At 41.0% G+C, this 23,594-nt stretch overlaps 1 long non-coding RNA gene across 2 annotated transcripts; it reads right to left on the reverse strand.

Moving 5' to 3' along the window:
- Positions 1-1,080: 1,080 nt before the first annotated feature.
- On the reverse strand, positions 1,081-19,148 carry LOC147753375 (uncharacterized). Of its 2 annotated transcripts, XR_015311396.1 has the most exons (3): positions 18,815-19,148; positions 3,372-3,567; positions 1,081-1,218 (listed from the first exon to the last, which is right to left on the reverse strand). It is a non-coding gene; the product is annotated as an uncharacterized LOC147753375 (long non-coding RNA). The 2 variants fall into 2 exon arrangements; XR_015311395.1 differs by lacking the exon at positions 1,081-1,218 and having other exon boundaries at positions 2,281-3,567.
- Between the last annotated feature and the right edge of the window lie 4,446 nt (positions 19,149-23,594).

Consider the following 23,594-nt stretch of genomic DNA (forward strand, 5'->3'; position numbering starts at 1 on the left):
TTCATTGTCGGCAATAATTGTCGCACCAGCTGATGGTTACGTAATTTAAGAGGTGGCTAATCCACCTGATTTTAGGCCATTAAGAATTCTGAGTTTGGTCAATTTCTGGCACGCAGCTGAACCTAGCGTACAATGTACAGTATAGTATAAGAAATATATAGTACTTATGCAAACTGTATGTTTCGCTTATAGTTTGTAGCTCTGTTCTTTGCCTGTAGTGTTAATTCTATCGATTCCACTCGCTTAATTGACACACGCTAAGCTTATTGATCCACAGTACCTTCTACATAGCATGGGCAATCAAGTGTTTCTCTGCGTTTATAAATTAGCTTTCAGTTAGGGCGTATAAGCACGGAGAGCACGCTGATCAGCCCAACAGAGACAAGCCTTAATATGTTTTGTATCTTAAAATCTTCCCTAAAGTGATCATGTGTCATTAGGATTTTTTAATGGTAGGAACTAAGCGTCACTTTAACCGGCGGATAGCCTGGTCTCCGCCACGTTGATATTTCCTTGTTGTCAAGCCAAGCCCATTTCGTAACAAATCTCCATTGTGGATCACCCTCCGTGAAAACACGGAATCCTATCGGAAGTCTGTGCCGCGAGACGTTGAGAAAGGGACTCTGTCGTGCTTACCAGTGCGTTTGCTGTAGTACTAGTTATGAGATGACGGTTGTGTAATTAATTTAGTGGAGAGTAACTGCAAAGAGAGAGGAAACGAAAAGGCGATCTGTGATGGGACCGCAATGACGGAAGTTATATTATTGCCTTACACCGATAGCGTGGCCCGAAATTTCCGCTATGGTCGTTCAATGGAGTTTCAAAAGGCGCGCAACGGGAAGACAGAAAGAGGACTTTACGTATTAGGGAAATGATGTTTGCGCTCTCATGAAGAAGCTGCTTCGTTGTATTGGACGAAAAAATAGGAGTGCATAACGTCCGTTTTCAGGAGGTGGGACAAATTCAGAAACGAAAAGCGTCCCTGAATATGTGATAGCATCATAGAATAAGATTAGAATGAGAAAACGGAACATGAATAAATATTATTAACAATAAAGATAGCACTAGCCCACCGCTTTTAATAAACAAATCGACTGCGACGTCATTACAAATGGATGCGTGTCCAAATAGCAGCGAATGTTTGCACCTGCAAGGAATGGATAGAAATCAGGAAGCATAGCGAGCTCTTCCATATATCTGTACAGATGTAGGCGCGTGCTGAAAGGAGAAAAATAGGAAGAACTACATGATAACGTCTAAGAATCGAAATGACATTACGTCCTATTTGGCACTTGTGTTGATGCTACAGCTAAAGATGCCTCAGCGTGTTGCCAGTGAAAGGAAAAGGCGAACTAAAAAATGAATAGAAAATCGGCGGGCAGAACCTTGGCTAGCGCGAAGGAAATCTGATGGGAAATTATAGAAAAACAGCGGTAGAACAACTGGGGAATTCGTGCAGACAGAAAGGCATACGGAAATAAGTGAACAGATAAAGTTGTCAGAAGGCAAAAAAAAATAAAACTAAGGATTGTAGCAGCACACGGATTAATCTTAGATTGGTAAATAACTATTTAGGGAGAACTGAGATTAAGCTACAAGCAGAGTGAGCAAAAAGACTTTGTGTTAACTTGAAACCGATAGAAAAATAGTGAAAAAAAGAAGACAGAAATCGACGCAAATAGCTGCGACGTAAATGCGTGAAACTAGATAACTTGAAGCAAGCGCTGAGATTGCATAAAGAAATAGAAATCAACTTCAGAGCAAAAAGAAAAGGAGACAAAGCAAAAGAGAGCGACATAAGCTGAATAGAAATCGGGCAAAGGATTATCAAATAGCTTCGTCATTACACAGTATTTGTAAGGCTTACTGTTGCGTATGTTGACCAAGAATTATACCCATATGAAAAGCGGGTTATATTTGAGTTGTTACAATTAATGATGTCAAATAATATCTATAGCAATAAAGCATCTCCTTGCTGAATGTGGGCTAGCCAAACTCGGAACTGCTAGTTAAAACTGCTTTGACAGTCTTCTCAATCAATAAAGTCTGTTGCGTGTAAGTATTCGTTGAGAGCCTACCGGATCCGACATTTATATTATGATGGGCACTTTAGCAATTGTAAATGGGTTAAGCCCATTTCCTGAAGTTATTATTATTAAAGTGATAAAATTCGCAAAATACTTCCCCGTATTTCTATAGTCTCCCCCCCGACACTTGAACCAATCCTTTTGGTTGAGTCGCCATATGAATAAGCCTTGAGGGTTTAAATACAAAGGTAAATAAATATTAAATAAAATACGTTTGTATTTAAGTAAAAGCTGTCCACGTTGTTTGTGCAGTGGTTAAGCCGTAACATAAATACTACTCAAAAACGATGGATTCGAAACTGCATTAACGTAAGTCTCGCGCGCAGCGACATATCACAACTCGGGTTCATGAATATTGTAGCGTAGCGGTTACTCGTGAAGTTGGCGTTGAAAAGTCGCGGCGCCATTTCGCCTTTTGAGCTTCGTATATTTAGGTGGCGCTAGTCTAGGAAACGAGGTAGTAGATGAAGTGATCTTCAGGTCAGTAAACGTCTGCTCCTGCTACCTTTGAGAGGGATGGGGGCGTCAGACTCAATTCTTGCAAACGTCCTCTGTCCTAAGGAAGCTACCACTCATCAAGGATTTCCTCCTTTTCGTGCTTACCGTACACACCCTCTGGGCACCTTCCGTGAATGAAAGCACCGCTGAACGCTCAATCGTATCGAACGAGCGAACCAAGAGAGCCCGATGAAGTCGAGCAGCTCCTTCTCGAAGAGATGGCGGGAACAGCAGCGGCACTGGGGGCATCGTTGGCGGCAGCAGCGGAAACTGCAATTGCTACTACTGAAGCGCCAGCAGCAGCCCTCAAGGCTCAGTTCAGCGAGTCTCAGTCGAAAAGCACCTAACACAGAGCGTTGATCGGCTGGTCGGCACTTCAGCGGTCGTTGCCAGCTCGTTCCATGCCATCACCATATGTGCACTTGACAAATATTTAACCGCTAGCGCAGACCATCAATAGATGCCGTAGCGCGGATTCTTCCTTCACTTGCTTTCGTTCTTCTTATTTCGTTTCTTCATCGGTTGTCTCGATTTGGGCCGACTTGCCGCTCGACCATTCGTCGATGGCGTCATCATTTTGGACCCAAAAACCCTTTTTTGCTCGAGGCGGTTCAAATCTGATGTATTTACAAAAGTTCTTTCCTCGCCACTCCCTTCCCGTTCGCTCCTTCCCTCCCCCACCCCGTGATTCCCGTTTTTCGGCCCATCACTCCGCAGCTCCGCTTTTGAGGGACTTTACCTTGCTCATTCTGCAAGTGTGAACATATTCTTTCCATGAGTGCCTACCTGCTTGTTGTGTTCTGTTAGTTCGTGTGTAACAACTGACAGAGGTTTTTCGTACGGGTAACCTCAGGCTACAACTCGGGATTGTCTTGTGGGTCCCTATCGCTAACCCCTATTCTCCTCTTCACCCCTTTCCGGCACTCCAGGGTTATACGCGTAAGTCTTGACAAATAAGCAATGCTCTGATGTCGATACCTCACTGGAACAAAAAAAGGAATAAAAAAAATGAAGATTGCATTGATTTCTGTGAGCATGAACAACAATAATGTATTGTTTACATACATTTAGATTACAGTAAGCTCAAACAGCAGGCCAACTAACCCTTATATACACTGAATTTTGTAGTTAGAGGTATTATCTGACCAATGTTGATTAGCCTGTGGCGCATTTAACAATTATTGCTGACCTGACAACGTAACTGACGTAAGCCATAACACGCATTTAAGTATAGGTAAATCGGAAAAGAACTAGAATGATTTTTTTATGTTTATTTGAGCATCGTAGAGCCGTAGACAGTGATTAAGGCTAATTGCGTTTTTTGGGAAGTGCCTGTGTCAACAAGCTTTTTTAATAGTTTTCAGACAATTCGCGGTTGAATCTGAATTATTTTAATAGTCTCTTAATAGTTCATAATTAATTACTTCAAGATAAGCAATTTACCTTTATCCTGGTCGAGGCATAGACTTTCCGTAACAGCTGTACAGTTTACCTTTACCCACTTTACCAGTTTGTGAACGTAAACCACCAACAAACGTGTGAAAACCAAAAACGTATCGCGCCGATTTTCTGTTCATTTGTAAAGTAATAAACCCTTTCAAACGAAATAGAGTATTTATATGTTATGTCAAACCTGTGCCATTCTTATTTGCTGCACCCATTTTGCCTAGTTATCTTTACGCAATCGATGTTTGATTCCCTCTTTGTCTAAGTTTCATTAAAATGCAACCATATAAAACCATCTCATGGCATCGAGATGACGAGGCAAAATGATGAACATGTCGGGTGATATAGTTTCTAGTCGAAATATGTTTTCTATTTGTTTTAATTCAATTAGACATCAAAAAAGGCTCTGCTCTTTTTTGCGGAACCTAGACCTGTTCATCCGGTCGTTTTTGTTGCAATGTTTAAGATGTTTGCCTGCGTACCGCAAGTTGTATTGTTAAACAAAAACTCGTATTGGGTGATCGAGTAGTCGATTCTATCGCAGAAGTCGGCTTGCCGTATAACGGCGAACTAAAAAAACCAAGACACTTGTTCGATTTAGTAACACATTTGGTACCCCAGCTTTGCTATTGTCAATACGACCTTAACGATTCAGAGTAGAGGTAGAAACCATGAGAAACGTAGCCTTTTTAAGACAGTTTCGGACCCTTTTTCTAACTTCGTCTGTTTCTACTTCTTTCCTATAGTTATTAGTTTCTATTTTTTAACCTTATTTTATACATATGTATACAAGCAATCTTATATATAGACAATGTCAGAATTAATTACTCATGGATCTCGAGCCTATGCCAATTCACGTGTAAACATTATCGATCACTTGTTGGATCTATTACTTTTCTATAGACAGTGAGTATTAAAAGTAGTATCCGTATACCGGCAATATAAAAGAACCAGCGAAAATATAACCCGGTCTATTTTCCGTGTTCTGCATGAACTTTGAAATGTACTTCAACAGTAATCTTTTATACAATCGATAGGAAATAAAATTATACTTCTTCTTCTTCCATGTGTTGCTTGTTCCAAGCTGGAAAGAAACGAGAGCAGAACTGAAGTTGTATTTAAGTTCCACCAAAATATGATATTTTCAAGGATAATATGGACGTATTACATTTGCACTTTTAGCTTTGTCTCGGCTTTCTGTAACAGTCGTGATAGAGGGCATAGAATGGAAGTATATGCGATTCCTGGTTTGTAGGGTGTCTAGTCAGTGGCCCACCTAGTGATCACAGTGCGTGTGTAACCGAGGTCTTAGTAATGTCCGTGAAGTCCTGCCACTGTCGTTGTTGCCGTGCTGCCGCCAGTTACGGCCTGTCCTCGCCCTTCAGACTTTTTGCGTCCGTTCATCCGTTTGACCGTCTACGCAGGCCATGTTCTAGACAGCGCTCGCGCCGGTTAAAGTTCCACCCGTTCATTTTACTCACAAGCCTGGTTTTTATATAAAAGCCTCCTCTTCCGTCCTATGTGTTCGTTCGCTCCTTCGCGAAGTTGTGGACAATTTAATTTAAGCCTTTTGCTTTTAAGTCGCCACAGCCTAACCTAACGCTTCCAGCCGCCATCCCGACCCCTTCTCCTTTTCCCTCAAACTTGGCCTTCTCTCTCTTCGTATCTATCTTTCGTACTTTTACTTGCTACTATTCGCTTCTTCACAGTCTTCGTTGTACCTTGAAGCTTATCCGAGAGGGACATCAGCGTGGGCACGAATAATATATGCTATAACAGTTTGCAGCCCTGAACCTCTTTTAGTTGGCTAGAGGAGAACAAAGAACGGGACTTCGCTGTCTAAGATGACGTTTAGAATCGGAGAATTTTTCAGTTTAGGGGGGGGGGGGATCGGTGATGAAATGAATGCATTGTTACGATAATGTCTTTGTCAAGGACCCAAAGAGATACTCTTGAAATATACGATTGCGCAACATAGTTTAAAGTCCTGTCTACGCTATCTGCCCTTGCCAACCGTTTATCAGGAATGTACTTGTTTCAGAATTTCGAATTCTCAAAGGCACCTACATCGTTTCAACTTCAGAGACATATCAACGAAGTAAGCACCGTGCCGATGACGCTATTTTTGTCGCATAACTACACTATAACCATCCAAGCGGCTGGGTTGAGTACTGTATCTTATTCTGCACATTAAATACGCCGATTTATAGAGTTGTAAAATATAGATTTCGCCTGGTGCTAGGCGAAAGTTTGCCTTACCAAATAACCAAGCGACAGAAGATAGGTAATACCGATCGAGCTTTAAGTTAGTAGGCTTTATGTTAATAAATAAAATACGTTCAAAGACAGGGATTAGGCATAGATAAAGTAGGTGGTTCTAGATAGAAAACAGAAAAATTCTAGAGCGTTTATTCCTATTCATTACAAGCTACGACATGCAATCATTTCGTATTATAAGACATAGGACTACTTCAACCATTAGTTAATAGAAGAGTATTTATTTTCATGTATATATATATATAATTTCATGTGTATATGTGCATTAATGTAAAGGACAACTAAATAATAAAGGGATTTTATTTTACTGGGCTTTGGCATACGACAGTTTTGAAGCTTATTATTTGTGCTGTATTCGTGCAAAACCCGCTTCATTATCGCCACTGTAATCGTACTTTAAAGATATAGGCAAGTTCAGATATATTATTTAGGTATCGTAAATGTTTCCATTTTATTCTGAAAGCATCAATAGTCTTCTCAATAGAAGCGGCTCAGTTCTAGCCAACTTCATGGGGTACGGCTGGTTTGTATTTGGTAGTTCTCATTTAAAATTCATTGGTTGGCTTCTTAATTTTAGGTGCGACCCTTTCAGGGCAGGAAACGTAATCTGAAAAAATTGCATTTTCGTACTGAACGTTGAATGAAGGCTTCTAGTGGTGCGTATCGAAAGTTTATTTACGAGACAATTAACAGAAGTTTCGTCTACAGGATGCACGATGCCTTGGATATATACGCTCAAGGCCGGAACTAGCAAACACGCCAATTTTCTCTAAATAAATACAAATGTTTCTTAGACAGTTCCAGTTAGCTAAAGAATCGGGCCGAAATGTTCCGCCTAAAATACTACTATCTAAATACAGCTACAAAAAGGGTGCCCAATAGATGATATCAAATAGGGGCTTTCCCTGTCGTGCTTTCCAAATCCAATTCATTTATTTACTACAAATTTAGATACATTAGTAATTACAAGTCTATCAGTGGTGACTAGGTCTATTTGAATGAGCTCTTTGCGCGTCTTTTTCTTTCGTTAATTATTTGTTGAAGGCGCATACAGGACTGGCTACTTTCGGAGAAGGCTCTATCGACAGGTTGCCATAGGACACTTAGTAATAAGAAACAACAAAACAAAACGACAAGTAAATCTACTCACGTCCGCTGCAAAAACGCAGTTAATTGTAATGAATTCTAAGGAGAAACTCTATCGAGGAAGTATTGCGAGACTGGATACCCTTCTCAAAAGTAACCTAAAGACTAATCGTTGCTAAATTCTCAAGATGTTGAAATAAATAATTCAAAGCTAAATGGCAAGTCATATCTTATAGGGATATTAATAAGTAACTATTGTGGTACCAGAAATTGCTAGATTTTTTTGGAGGGGTATGCTGCCGTTAGTTTTAATGCGACGTTCGAGGCCGGTTCTCACAAAATACTTTTGCAATATTTTACCTAGCCCGCTTGACGATCCCTGCGGCTAACGTTTTTCGGTTTTGATTCCGAAAAAAGGTAACAGAATTGCCATACCGTCGTCCCTTCCGTTTCAGGCTTTGTAAATATTCGAGCAGTATTGCAGAGAACGCCACCCCTTCAGCAGCCAAACAATCAAGTGTTCGTTATCACAGCGTTATCATCAGTGAAATCAGCAAGAACTGCTCCGTCTGGATACACAAATGCAGGACTACGTGTCGAGTCAATCTCTCGTGCGTAGCGATCGTGCAGTGTCTTGAATGCACATTATCTAATACATACTTCAGCAATAATGTTACTTCAAGGGCCTTCTATATTTATATTCTTCCAATTGTTCATTGTATTATATGCACGTATTAAAAACGTTGCGAAAGACATGAGTGTTGGTTCTCTCAAAGTTAAAAGCGCGTGCCATTCAAACGTATATAGCTTGCCGCAGAATGCCTCTGGATGGTGTGTTGAAAAGGATTTAGCGGAAATGACGCGTGTTTTGTCAGTAAAATCGCTACTGACTCAGCAGAGAGTTAGCATTGGCAGCGCAGTATCTGAATATTTCATCGGAAGCCCGTCCTAAGTAAGTGTCTTCCAGTCGCTAGTCAGTTCTTGGGAGAATCTGACGAAATGATTACGATTAAATCGAACACGGTTGACGAAAATACAGTGATACTTGCGATAATGCTCTAGACATAAACGGCCATCGCTGATTATCGGACTGTTTCTTTCCAGCGGATCCCTGTAGAGAAAAGAACTAATGTCGACGACACCAGCCATCGATAATCAAAAGGGCAAACGCACTTGCAAAGCAGTATTACAAAGCCTCTCTTTAAACACATACGCCCCAGTTTGTGTTTATTTGTAGAAGACCTGCCTTGATGTCTACATAGGCGGACAACGTACTGTTCTTTCCATGTATCTAGCTACACAGAGACGATACTTGAGCCAAAAATAATGGTTCATATTAGCCAGGTTTTTGTTGTCCAGTTTCATGTATTCATGTGTCCTTCTCACAGGCTCGATCGCTGCTCTCTGGAAGCTGTCTTGCTCCAAAAATTATACCGCCAGTGCACTAACAGGGGGCCGATAGGTGGGTGGCTAACAATTTCCCGATTACTATATGGCATTTATAATCAACATTTTGAAAAATCGACTGACGTCAGCGACGATTGTACGCGCGCGATTACGGGACAGTTTCTGCTCGGCTGTAAGAAACGGGGACCGGCTGGTCGGCCACTTAGATAACGAGTAATGAACGACTGAAAGCGCCGTGCACCGTACACACATGCAAACGCGTACAACATACACACACCCGAACAAGCACATGCACACAAATATACAGGCAAACACATACAGACTCGTCGCGCTACTTACGAGTAGGCCAGGCCACGACGGCCATGATCGGTGACAATGCACATTCTGAGCTTAATTAAATTGAACTGCTTCAATGAACCCCTTGATTTAGCTGTCGAAAGGACACAAAACGCAGGGAGCATGGGAAGGTCCAAGAATAGCATGGAAGCGGTAACAGGGAAGCACGGGGGTTGCGCGAGCAGCGCCAAGTGTGCAGGTGGGCGACAGCTATAGGCATTCAATGGGGGGTTGAAGATTTTGATCAGACAGAGAAAGGAGATTCATGGAATAGGAGCCATATATAGTAGTGTAGCAAGAAACTCTCACCGATATATGTATCGCGCTGGTTTCCGGTCAGAATCTCGGTGTTTATGTCTGACTTCAAACACGGTCGTTAACTTCTCTGTCCCCCTCGCGCCATTCGCACATACGAGTATATGCTCACATCGCGTACATTATTGCTCGTTCATGCATTGTTCGCTGGCCGTCGTTCGAAAGCGATTCCAACGTCCAGTGGCGATAACACAGTCATGAAAGTCCTGCCGGCACATAATAACGCGGTTCGTGCTATTGCTGAATCGTTGTAGCTGGGGCATCGATACATACGAAATCGAACGAAAAACACGAGCGAGACTCGTTGTACACACAGTGATCAAGAGTAGCCGACGCGAGAGGAACTTGCGGGAGAGAAGCGACCATTTATGTTAACACGAAGCAATGCAGATACGGTTTTAATCTACGATGATAAAGTAATGAGATTTAAATGACAACCTATACAGGTTAGATATCTGTGCAGGGTTCTAATGGACATTTTAGAATATTCCCATTGATGAACGGCACTTCTGAAACAAGTCCAACATTGACCGCTCACTAGGCCACTGTTATACCTTTAATCGTTACAAATAACCTTGTATGATGTAAGCAGCCTAATAAACTGTGTCATTATGAAACTCTGCTATTTACAAGAACTCATTGCTTTTAGACTGTGCTCTAGGTCCAGTTTTGGTTGGCAGCGTCGATGCTGTAGAAAAACGGTAATAGCCAAAGAAGTGCGTACGAGAAAAGCCGACGACCGGCTAACCATAATACTACTCTGACAATTCTGATCGAAGCAGGTTTGCTAAATTCCATATGAACACAATGAATTTTACCCATTCAGCTCATATTGTACGTGTACTTTATGCTTCTTGATTTGAATCGATACTATCTTGGCTAAGTAAAAATTTTACTTTGACGCTTATCGTTAACTAGTAATAACGCTGAACAACAGGTACGCTTCCGATAGATAGCGCGTTAGATCTATCCATGTTTACGCTATTTACCGAGTGAAGCGTAACGCTGTAGTGAGATCGATATAAAAACACGCATTGTCATTCCTCCAACACTGTAGCATTGACGTTATCCCACTTTAGTACATGACGTTTATACATGTTAAAATACGATATTATAGAATATAATGATCATCAATACAATCAGATAAATATACAAATACAATAAAAGTAAAGCCGATCAGCGAAGAAAGCATCGCCCAGTCAGTTGAATGAAACGTTCATTATTACAATTAATTGTTTACAGGACACCTTCTCGCTAAGCCGGTCGTTGTATTGACCTATATCTAACAAATACTCCTCTTTTATCAACGCAAATGAAATCAGATTATCGTTATACGAAATCGCATAACAATCTACAATTGTACAATACAATTGTACGCAATCGCCGTATGCGCTGGATACGACGCAGAGCGACTTCTTTGCCAAATTCGGTTACGTATCAATAACAAAAAAAAAAACACTAACAGTTTAAAGCGACCTGAACGACACCGCGTACAAACAGACCTATCATAGCTACCCAGACATAAATGAAGTTCGTTAATGAATAACAGTTCTTATATCGTTGGCTTCTGGATGGCGCGTGAAACAGGGCTGACTTTGGTCGAATTACTCGACTTCGCTTGCTGCTCTGTTTATTGTTCTTATTTACATTGACGTCACCCAGTCTCCTGGGGAAGGAAGCCCGACGTCCCGATGATGGTCTCAACGATATTAAATGTTGTCAAGATTTAAATCTTCAAGAACCTAAGGAATTTGCTGTTGTGAACTAGCTGATACGGAGTCTCCTTCTTGCTGGTTAAGTGACACAAACCATCGACCTTTTCTAGCACGACAAAAGAAAAGGCTGAGAGCTTTTAGTGTTAGATGGTTACTTCGGTGCTCTTCGAAGGCGGGACAGTCTAGCGTCTTTGCTCCTGAGACACCTCTGTTGCGCCGACCGCAACAATTCATCGCGGCTTTTTCAATCTGTGGCTCCCGAGAGAGTGCGTTTTGACACTGTTAGCTGCTCAGTTAGTACGTACGGCTCCAAGTTATCCACACGCTCACAGGAAAAGGAAAGGCAGCTAGATAACCGTGATTGGCGCGTATCTGGGCGTGGTAGCATAAGTAGTGCTGCGGTAAATAGGCCAGACTACTACTAAGGTGTATGCATGTAAACGAACGGCCGATTCCTGTGCCGTCTTGCCAAAAACACGTATAACTATGCAGTAGCTTTCTGAAGACTTACAAGTAAGCAGGGAACTTACTGAAAAGCTGCCAGGTACCTTTAAATATGAAAGGATACCGTTTTTCTTCTAGTCTGTCACTGTTAAATTCAGAATCTTTACTCGGGGAGTGTGAAAGGAGAGGGTAAAACGAAGTCGGGCTAGGCTTTGACTGGATGAGCCCTACGGCTGGCTGAGCTGTGAGGAGCTTAAGAGGAACGGAAGGATGTCGACCTTTCAGTCCACCAACCACCCGAAGGGGAGTGCGGGACCACTGGGAGGATCGGGCAAAGGGGGAGCTCAGGAATGTTAAAATGATCATCCGTCGCTCAGTTGAGACTCCGAGACAGACTCAACACCAGAGGACGACGAAATCCTAAGGGTCCCTCGACAGCGCGCGGGTTTTTCCTTCACGGTTGGAGTCTGCGAATGAGACAGAGAAATGGTGAGAGCGCACTACTGGGTGGAGAGGTTCTAAGGGCGACAACAGCAGCAGCTCATCCGAGTCACGAGAGAACAGTAAGGGAAGCCCGTTCCCTCTACCCCCGACTTCCACAGACGTGCGCGTGCGTTTACAAGATCCACTTCATTGGGTGGTTGGGCTTGTGGCAGCAAAGGATGATGAGATCTTAAATATATGTGCGGGCTTTACTGCATGTATAACTGAGGAGAACGAGTGGAAGAGTGAATAGAATACACTTCGCTCGGACGGGGTACCAAGGACTCGGGGAGCTTAATTGGATAGAGTCAGTCGACAGCTTCTCACTACTCCTCCTCAACCTCACCCCTAACAGTCTTCTCCCCTGTTTTGAGAATGAAAGGCAAGATGAAAATGGCTTAAGCATTTATAATAATAATCGCACTTTGTTTGCAAAACGAAAGAATGTGTATATTAGAATATAGAATGGTCTTATTGGTGATATATTGTAGTTTAACTATATACGTTTCGCTCTCTACAACAGATGATATCTAACATATGATTTTCCCTCTACGCTTATCTTAATAGGAGATTTAGATGACGGCGGCCGCTGGCGGGTACGTAGCAGAGAAGGCTTCACAATTTACTGCAGCTTTTTCGACGCTATCGTCGACTTTCATTTGTATACGTATTTTTCTTAATATACCTTTATATATACGTTCTAATATCTATATTTGTACACTGCCTCTGCAGAATCTTAACCTCTCACAGATTATACCTAAATTCTTCACCTATATCTGTATCTGAACTTCTACCGATGTTAACAGTTCTCAGTAATACACATGGTAGAATTTTTTGTAAAAAGGACATACATTTTGCTGATAAAGCCAATGTCCTTACAGGAGGTAGCATGCATTGCTTTGTATTTTCGAGACTGCAGATCCTTCCGCTGAAGTCTAGTCGCAATCAAACCAGCCGATACTGAGAAAGTACCAATTTTTTTGGTATACACAAATAGTTCTAATCAAATTCTCGAAAGCGGGTACAGTAACGATAATGGCTTCATACAATACAGATAAGCTTTTTTGCAGGATACGTGTGCTTCTTTTAAAAACCAACTTTACTTTTGTTATTTGGTCATGTCATGTACAAGTATCTAATATCGAGGAGTGTTCATCTACTTCAAGCTTTCTAACCCGGTCACGAGGTCCTGTGCGATTTTAGCCACCAAAATCAAGCTGTCCGGCATCGTTTCACTACCGATGTTTTGGATCTTCAAAAAAAAACAGACTGTGGTAGCACTGCTGCCGTAGCCTGCTGACACTTAACAAATGCGTTTTTAGCTTTCTCATATTTGTATGTAAATCCTACTTTAATTGTACAAACAACCATCCTTTCGAAGTAATGTTGAAGTACTTCTTAATGCAAAATGAAGGCTTTTTTTCGCCTGGTTAGTATCCAGAAGGAGATACTGAAGGTTCTATATTGTAGGAACTGACCTTCTCAGTTCTCTTGAGAGGGCCTTGCGATGGTTGTACTGTGCCCTTTGACGCCCGACTCTTTTCCCTAACATTTGTTTTTTGCGCTTCACGTTTAATACTTAAATAATTACGCTACTTTAGATAGATGGCTCTCAACACGGAAGAAAGTGCGGCCGGATTTGAATCTAATACACCATATGTCCCTGAACACGTTCACAAATGATGAAAACGTTCGTTAACACCTGGTTGTGGTTTTGTGCTAGATCATGGTAGAGAAATGTATATTTAATCCACATATTCTATCGACAAATACAGTAGTTTATCTGTGAAACTGCTTGAATTTACGTAGCATAGTTTTTACAAAGAAAGTTACTGCGGGACTGTTTTCTACTTCCGATCCGTCTTTCTTCATCTTGTCATCTTCTTGAATCGACTTGTCTTCTATCGGCAAGCTTCTGCCGTTACCGTAGCCGCTTTTCACTTTGGCTCTTCTAACTTCAGAAACACAAGTACCTGCTACATTTCGATATAATATGCACTCGTTCATGACAGTCAGTATACTATATAATTGGTTTGTTTTTAAGGGCCAGGGTGCAGTACGCACACGCATAATAACAAGGCTCGGATATTTCCTAGTTGACTTATGATCCCCGTTCTCCGTTTGCTTTTTTCACTCCGTTAGCCCACATTTTGGTGACCAGAAAGCAACTACATTATATAAAAGTACCGGCGTCAGCTTCCCGACCGAAAGCATAGTAACAGTTAATAACTTTCTCGGAGTCTGTTTGTGCTTAAAAATCAAGCTGACATATGCAATTTGGCCTGTGTCGGAAATGCGCTCGCCTTCGTAATTGATTATGGAAAGGAGGTCTATATCCTGCACACGTAATTCAGCTGTGTAAGGCTAAATTAAGAAAAGGTTTACAATACATTAAGCGATACGCACAAGGGATATCTTAAATAAAAAAAAAATAAATAAATAAATAAAACAATCACAATCAGTATTTAAGCAATGTAAAGTAACACAATAGTATTTCTTATGATTTCTACAGAGCAGTTATGAATGTTCGAATATTTAACTGATCAAGCAATGGTAACTTTGTGTATGAATGATGCTTTGCAGCAAACCTATAATTCATGTATTTAAAACTCTTTTGCATATTAAATTGGAACGTAATTACACTTTAAAATGACAATGCCTCCATAAGAGCAGGAGACACAATGTGGATTGGATAATTTTTCAGTTGTTGCATCCCAGAAATTTAGATACTAACAGTCATCGTTTATAGCAGTTTCCTTGAGTTAAGTTTAACTCAAGGACATCTCAACTTAGCCTTCATAGGGTCGAAGGTATCAAAATAGATGTGACGAGAAGCCTGGGTCTTCTACCATTTACTTTTCGTAGCGTAGGGAAAACAGGAAATGAGAGCTGAAACGCACAAATAAAAGTTGTGCCACGATAGTCCAGTATCGAAACTCAGCCCATCGACATCAATTCCAAGGAGCCGATAATTCAAACTCATCATGTACATACTCATCCCGCGTCAAGCAATGAGAAATACTTTCAAGCAACCCTCATATATATATATATTTAATTCGCGATATTTGTTGAAGTAATTGAATTCCATACATCTCTCAATTTGACATGTTTCTACTAGGCATTCTCCATTTAGAATGCTCCTACTTACATAGGACAAGACTCGTGGAACTCATAGAGATAACATCGTAATTCGTCATTAGCACGGTCGTCAAATCTTCCACCTCAATGTCCGACATTAGCATCAAAAGTGTCGCCAAAACAGGGCCTTACAATGGTACTGGTACGGTGGAAGGCACCATTCAAACCCAGTATGACTGTCACGCACTTGTTTCCATCACCAGCATGCGCTCTTACATCCCACAAATAATCATAATCCTATTTCGAAAGATCAGTCGCAGCTCTCGTCTGAATAAGCTGGTAAGACAACCCCGTCTGTACACCCAATGGATTGAGTCCACGCTGTAGCATCGACGGCGTCGAACGAAAGGCGATGCTACAGCGAACATCATTCTACATGGTTTGCTACTGGCTGGGCCGAGCTGACCTACTATGCCTTCGCTGTATCAACGAGTTGTGGTCTAGTTGCTAAGGCAGTGTGCAATGGTAAGCCGACCAGTAGACGTGCTGCGGTACCATACCGCGTTACAGTACACCCTTGAGAAGATCTGAGAAGGATATGTAGACCAACCAAGCAACCTCACACCAAGGGAAAGCGGTAGCATCAACGGCCACTGTCAAAACTCCCCAGAACACCGACGCAACGCCTCACTGACTATGCTTGCCCTTGCCCTTCAATGTCCTCGTGCCCCTATGGTTGGCTCATCTTGAGGGAAAGAACGAAAGCAGAGGGAAGAGGGAGACAGAGGGAAAAGTGGACGCTTCACCATACAACTTACTCGCATTGCCCCATGCTACTTCGTTTCTTCTAGATGACGGCGTACCAGTAAGCAAGTGAAGATTATCCCCTCCCTCTACTACTACTACTAGCGCTATATCTGCGCGCACTCACACATACACAGTCGTAAGCACATGCACATAAGAAGTACAGCGATGATCCAAGTCGTCCGATTGGCCTCATCTTATTAGAAGTCTTTGATGACAGTGATGACGGTGATGGCGACGAAGCGCATGCCGCAGTAAATAGGCTATCTACGGCCGTGATAAGGGGAAACGGTTCTTTGGCAACATGGAAGGTAAAATCTTGGGCAATCTATGCTATGACCTATCACAATAAATAAGGGAAGGCAAGGAGAGTCGACTGGGTCAACTGCAATGTATCTTCATCATGCAATCATGCGCAAAAACTGAGGTTGCTCCATATCATAAAAGATATGGATGAGCAACTGTATACGACATATAGACAACAAGGTTTCTGCGCCTTTGTCAGTGTCTCCTATATCATAGTCAAAGTCACTCATAATCACTGGGTCGCTTGCTGCTCGACAGACGCCCACCTCCATGATGTAAGCCAACGAGTAAAACACCACCAGTGGAAAAATAGGGGATCATTGTGATCCACCTATTCATTCTTCGATAAATTGCTATTTATCGTCCAGTTGTATATCATTGTATGTGCGCCGCAATCTTATAATCATGTCTAGGGTTATTTGTGTGTACATCTAGTGTGATCCGTTTTTAATGTCGAGTTGGTAGTTTTTGCTAATGCTATTATAATGCACGCTGCTGTTGCTGCTCTGTCTTCCACCACTCGTGTTGTTGTTCCTGGGATCAACTGCTCTTTACATATGTATGTACACATGACGGTCACGATTAGGTCTTATCTGCTTGTAGCTTCGAGTGAGTCAACTTCGACGTTTTAATTATTGACTTCTCACTAGTCAGGGATCATTCAAGCATGAAGGGCTTTGAATGTGTGTCCATATGTTCGTCTTGCAATATAACATATGTGCGAAGCGTCTATAAAGCTTGTAAAGCAAGATCAACGTCTTTTACAGGCTCTGATCGAAAAATGTAATCAGAGATATGGCATGAACGAAAACGAAGCAGATTTTTATCACAGTTTATGAAAGCAAAATGCCAGTTAGACATTGTCGTTGCTATGAATTTACAGTTCTGATGTATTTGTAAATACTGACAAGCTTTCACCTAATTCTATAATGCCGTGTGACGCTAGGGATATCCGCTACGGTAGTAAAAGCAATGGCAAAAAAGGGCAAGAATAACAATAAAAGCCATACAAGACTCATTTGCGCCAGCAGGCTCGACATCAATAGGAGATATTTTCCTTATTCCATCACCTCAATCGTCAAAGCTGCCATGCCGTATAATGAGCCCGGGTTATTTTCTGATAGTAAAAATTTTTTTTCACCATAAAAATGGGTGGCAATAAGTGTCTTGTGATAAAAATAGAACTATTATCCAAATCCCGTCCCCGGTACGATATGCACCTACATGGGAGTTAAAGATCTCCGATACTGAGATGCTAGCTCGTTACAGGAATTACGCAGTGGACATAGATCCTAGTTGAGTAGAGAGACCAGTTGACATTCAAAAACAACATACTCAACCATAAAAAGGCCAACCTTTTTAAGCGCCCAACGAGTAACCGGTCGAACTACCTGAGCAAGGACTAACACGTAAATGATCTACAGAAACTAAATACTAAAAAGCCACTTACTAAAATAACTGATTAATTAGTAATATCTTACAGAAACTATCTTATCCAGTGGTCATTTGCGCGGTGAAAATCTAGCAAGCTGATCCTCTTCAGAGTAATTAGTTTGCCTGTCAATTTGCTAATAATTCCTTCCCTAGAATGTACCACGAATAAGGAGAAATGCTACCACACGTGTAGAGGGAGCAGGATATAAGCTATATGCATTATATTCAGCGGAAAATTTCATTGGGCTATGCTAGTATGACCGCCTGTGTGGAAAAGTGAAACTCATTGAAGGTGAAGCCAGCAACCCGGCCTTTTCGCAAACGCCCTATCTATCCAAGCCTAGAAAATAGCTTGTATGAATATTCTGACAAAGTTTCACGATCGGTGCATGTCCCCATTCACATGATGATAATAATCCCTAAGCTATATAGCCCTAAATGCAACTGAAACTTTTTAAGGACTCCTTTGTCGACCTACTTTACCTGTCCGGCATAATTCGATAAGCACCGTTAATAGGAATCGAATAATAGTTGCAAAAGCTTGCCTGCACCTTATTTTCTTATTTGTTTCTTTGTTTGATTTTAGTTTGCGCTATGAGATACTAACGAAAAGGTTGATGTAGAATTTCTCAGCTTTTTAAGCAATCTATTACACAATATATTTTTTTTAATGATATTACATCATGTTAAAAGGGCTTTCAGCTTAATTGTACATAGATCCTTTCTTTGCAGTCCGTTGCAAAATGAACTGCTATAACTCTAGTAACAACATTAATCACAGCTGAATCAATGATTTACTTAATTTATCATAGAGTTAGCTAAAAGTATCTGCAACGATTTCGACTGTGGTAACTGCGAAAGCGTACGCTTTCGCCGGTAGTAGCGTGGGCCCGTAGTCGCCGGACCGCAGCAGGGTTTACAAAGTTTGTCCTACGTATTGTGATCACGTACGATATATGTATTCACAAGCGCATCCCTAAAACCAATACTTTTTAGAAGACACGACTAATAAATTTGGTCTTTTCTAAGAATCGTTCAGCTACTGACATGCTTACTAAAGCTACGTTCAGATACGTTATAAAGGTCTCCTCTACTTACTTTTAAGTATATAATAACGAGTTATATTTAGATTCTTTTGAAACAGTTGAGAAGCACAGAATCATGTATAGTGCGATCATACGTTTTAAGTTTGTCTGTTTCCAAAATCGCTCTTTCACAGGCTGGAGAAGCAAATGTTCACAACAGGAAGGATAACCTTTTTTGGCGGGCGAGGCGGCCGCAGCAGTAGCGGCGACGACGGAGAAGTTCAGTCGTGGCAAAAGATAGCGGTACCGTGTGTCGTTGTGTGACTAATCTATCCATACCATTTGGAGCTCTGCAGGGTCTCCAAAGAGACTTGTGGAGACAACGACAGCTGTTGCTGTTTTGCTGCTGCTGGGAAGGATCTTTCCTACCCACCTACCTCGCTTCTCCCTGTTGTTGTTAATTATTAATTTCGTTAGTGAACAACACCGAATCCAGCGCCAGCAGTCGGCAGCTAGGAACACGCCAACACTACACCCGTCTTTGAAAATAGCCTGCAATAAGGTGACAGTCAGACACAAACCGCCCCTAAATTAGATCCCAGATAAACGGCACGCCTCGACGCCCACAATGGTCACGAGTCACAGCAGGGTCAATGATGCTTGGTCAAGTGATATGTCCCGGCGTGCGTGTACATGAACATTCTAGCCTGTTTCCAGTCAGTCTTCCCTATACTAAATTCAGGGAGGAAAAGGACATTTTCGAAAATATGCCACATTCGTAAACATGGGTTCGAATCTCATGAACCTCACATCTGATCCTCAGAACATAACTGACTGTTCAAATGTCCAACATGGATTCACGAGGAACAATTCAATCAATACTTAACATAAACTTTAGCGCCGCTTGACGATACGTTCGAAGCCATTTTAGATCGAAATATACAGATATGCGAATTTTTATCAAATAGCATTCGTGGATATCAAAACTAGCTCATTATTTCGAATTTTTTGCCGCTATCGCGGTTACGTGGGCGTCGCGCGCTTCGGCTCGGATATTTGTCACCTGGCATGTAGAGCGTTCAAAAGAAAAGAAAATATCTGAGTTCGATAAAATTGTTGAAGAAAAAATTTAAGTCACTTCGAAAAGAAGTACTAATAGTGATAAATTATTTAGCTTTAAAAATAGCAAAATAAATGAAAATCGTTAATCTATATTTGTCTTGAAATAGAAACAAGATTACATAGAACTTATGCATATGCTAGGCCGCGGATTTTGATGGAAGGTGATGGAAAGCTGAGATCGAGGGAGAAGGAAGCATCAGAGAGAACTGTTTTAGTTGAGGTTTCCTGTTCCTGGAGTAAACTGCTTGCAGAGCCGATACGTTCTCCATCATATTAAGTCATGATCCAGGTCTCCAAATTCAATGTCATCTAGTCTATGGACACGTGACAAACGCCGTGCATATAACGCATTAGGTGGTAGAATACGTCATTAGGCTCTCTATGCACGTCTAGCTTGCAACACTACAAACATACGACTACTACGATAGGCCAGCTGCACGTTCGTATACACGTAGATATATAACACTTAGTTAGCTACCACCTTGAATTATCTAGGCTCAATAAGGCAATTGCTATAAAACTATCAAACGATGAAACTGCGAACAATATCACTACCCATAACTTTTACCAGATAGTATCAACAGACACGTATACGTGGTTTCGTATCCCTTATTACGGTCCCTGATAACATTCCGTTGTACTATAGTAGCATTTCTATAGAAGATAGGTATACATGTAACCGTTCTTTGATGGCTCGTATCTGATCCCAATAGAAGGCCCCTTTCTACGAATACTCTGGCTATATTTGCTCTGCTGTCATATCAGACAACTCGCTGGTAAACAAAATAGCCATACTGCCGCCAAAAGTGACTTTCGCTTATGTTTCCAATGGCGACGCGGACTGACGTAGCGTATGGCGAAATCGTCGTTTACTAGCTCACACAGTAAACGTAAGAAGTTCAGATTTTCTTTTTTCACTGCAGCTTACCAGTTACGTCAAGTCGCGCTATCTGATAATTACTATACTGCAGTTACGCAGCCCGCCGTAGCAGTTACGGCTGTGACAGGTCTGGCAAGTTTGGCTATACCTATCAGCCGGATTCAATCCATTGTGTAGCGTATTCGTAAGAGATAAATTACCAGATAACGAATCATGAATATTACAGGCTAAAGCTGATCGATCAAAGATTCGAAATGCTCAGATACCGTACGATTCAACTCAATTAATATTGCTCTCTTTATATCTGTTTTTATGTGATAGATTTAAACAATTATTATCGATACTCTTTGCGAGATGTATGACTTTGCATTATTTCGAATTTAAAAATTATTTTTTTCGACAAGCGTGTTTTTTGCGTCGCATCGTGTGGAAATTGCGCTGACGAAAAGAGTTTAAAAGCAGGTATAGTGCAGGCTTTTAAATAGTGTGTACAGGGCACGAATATTTAAAAAAATGTTTATAATATTACAGTCGTGTAAATAGCGATAAATGGCTGTGATTAGGCTAGATTTTTTTGTTAATAATAATAATAATAATATTTTTCACTTAATTTGCTTAGGTACAAGTTAATTTTACTTAACACGATTTTTATTTTAACATGTGACTATCTCCGTTGAAAATTGCGCGTCATAATTTTTAACGCAGAATGATAATTTTTAAGGTATAAATCATACAGTGAGTCTGTGGCCTTGTAGAGGTGACATGTTTTTTTGCTTGTAGGGGCCAAAAGCCTGTCAGAACCCGTTTAGTCGCCACGAGACAGAAAAACACGTTACTGTTGCTTTAAAAGCGCATATGCTTGGGGTTATTTTATGGACTTAAGTGTCTATCCACTTAGTAATGTATCAAAGTGTTGCGCACTTAGCTAGACTCCTAACGGCCGGTTGTTTGTACACTATGTTGTCAGACTATCAAAGTCAATTTTAATCTGTAGCGCCGGAAAACAAAATGCATGCATACGGCTACAGATGTCTGCCCCTAGATATGAAAAAAGGCCACGGTTTATGAGAGATTGGAGAAAACGCCTACTTTCGTTCACGGAAAGGACGTTCGTTCTTAACGCATTTGTATCAACAAGTTTATCGCATACACTTATTATTTTCTTAGCACCGAATTCATATTGGTAAATGATGCCAAGAGGCCAACTATAACAAGGAGATCTTTGCCTTTTGTTGACGTAGGGAATCGTGGGTACGGTACATTGCGATGCGAAGACAGTAAGTTAAAAAAAAAAAGTACGCTTTATAAAAATATCATGCCTACTCTTCCGTTCTATTATGAGTCTATTTACTTAGCGTTTCCGCGTCGGCTGTAAGCCTATTGTTTGAAAACTATAAACCTAATCCTACTTCACCGCGCGGTACATTATCCCTCTGATAATTTCGCCAACTCTCATGCGCAAATATGTCAGAACTTTGGATTGAAAATAAGCTAGATAAATCGTCAATAGATATTCAATTAATTCTCTTATTATCTGAGCCATTAATATCTGTTCGCACAATACGACTATACGCACCAGCTGGAATATCCACCACGTAAAAATCGTTACTGATTTCAATGAATAAAGTCTTATTAATATTACGGTTATTCCAGTGACGGTGTATTAAATCTACGCTGCCAAAACGATCGTGTCACGGGTGATCTTTAAAAGCAGTCATTTTTTTGTTATCGCTGTTACCTAACCGGGTTTCTGTCAATTTTACTCAAAGTAAAGTACTTATAATAAAATGAAATAGAAATATGCTTTCGTTACGAGTGAAACATGAATATGTACAATTTTAAATTACGAAAAAAACTCCGTCCGTTTCGTACCCAATCAGAATTGCGACTAGGTCGCGCCTGTGATCACTGTCCGCTCGTTCATTGTCGTGCCATGATCATATGCTTTATGTAAGATTTTTAAACTAACCGAACAAATGTCTTAGACAATATAATTTCCCAGATATGAGCAAATGGATCTCGCCGACGGTTCTTTTCTACCATAAGTAGCCAAAAATATGACTCCATTAAGGCGCTACGCCATCGTGCGACATTCTCGATAGAAATTCGTAATTTTATTGCTATACTTAAACAGACATTGATTTTGACACTAATTGAGTTTTTCATGCTTCACTCTCGTTCACTTCTATCTTGTCGATAATACTGGACTTCTATTAAAAAAAAAAATTGCCTTCACAATGCCGTAGATAAATTAAGTTCCACCTTTGATGGGCAACGTCAGTCTGTTTAGAATCACAATCCAAGCCACCTTGCAAACGTTGGATATGTTTTTGGCATACACTCGTAGGTTCTTTGTTAACGCTTATATAGCTGCTTCTTTTTTTGTGAGCAGATCATCATTATCTAGTCTTTGGTTTAGCATCAAGGACTTGCCCCTAACAGAGAATTTAGGCAAAGTGGATCTGGCTAGATTTACCTGCGGTTTCTCCGCCGGGTCTATGGAACGGCGTAGTAATCATACGCCAAAGGCAACTATTTGCTAATATTGAAATGTGAATCAGGGGTAGTCGCATGTTTCATGCAAATATGAAAACGCAAATGAAGAGATGGACGTTAGCATCTCAGCCCAGGCCGCCACGCCGAGACACCCTATTGTTACGGCAGTCTAATCTGATCGATATTTACCTTCAACTAGTTAGAATACCGGTACACCTCTCTAACCGTAAGGCGTTTATGAACTGTGTGAACGAAGGTCCAGAGATTTGCAATAGTAATAATGTTTAAACGTTGCCTTTACTTAATTTCGAAGTTGCTTTTCCTTTCTTTTTTTTTTTACGAGCAATTTAAATAG

This window comes from Varroa jacobsoni, unplaced genomic scaffold, assembly GCF_002532875.2.
Source record: "Varroa jacobsoni isolate VJ856 unplaced genomic scaffold, vjacob_1.0 scaffold_533, whole genome shotgun sequence".
In the NCBI taxonomy this organism is placed as follows: Eukaryota; Metazoa; Arthropoda; class Arachnida; order Mesostigmata; family Varroidae; genus Varroa; species Varroa jacobsoni.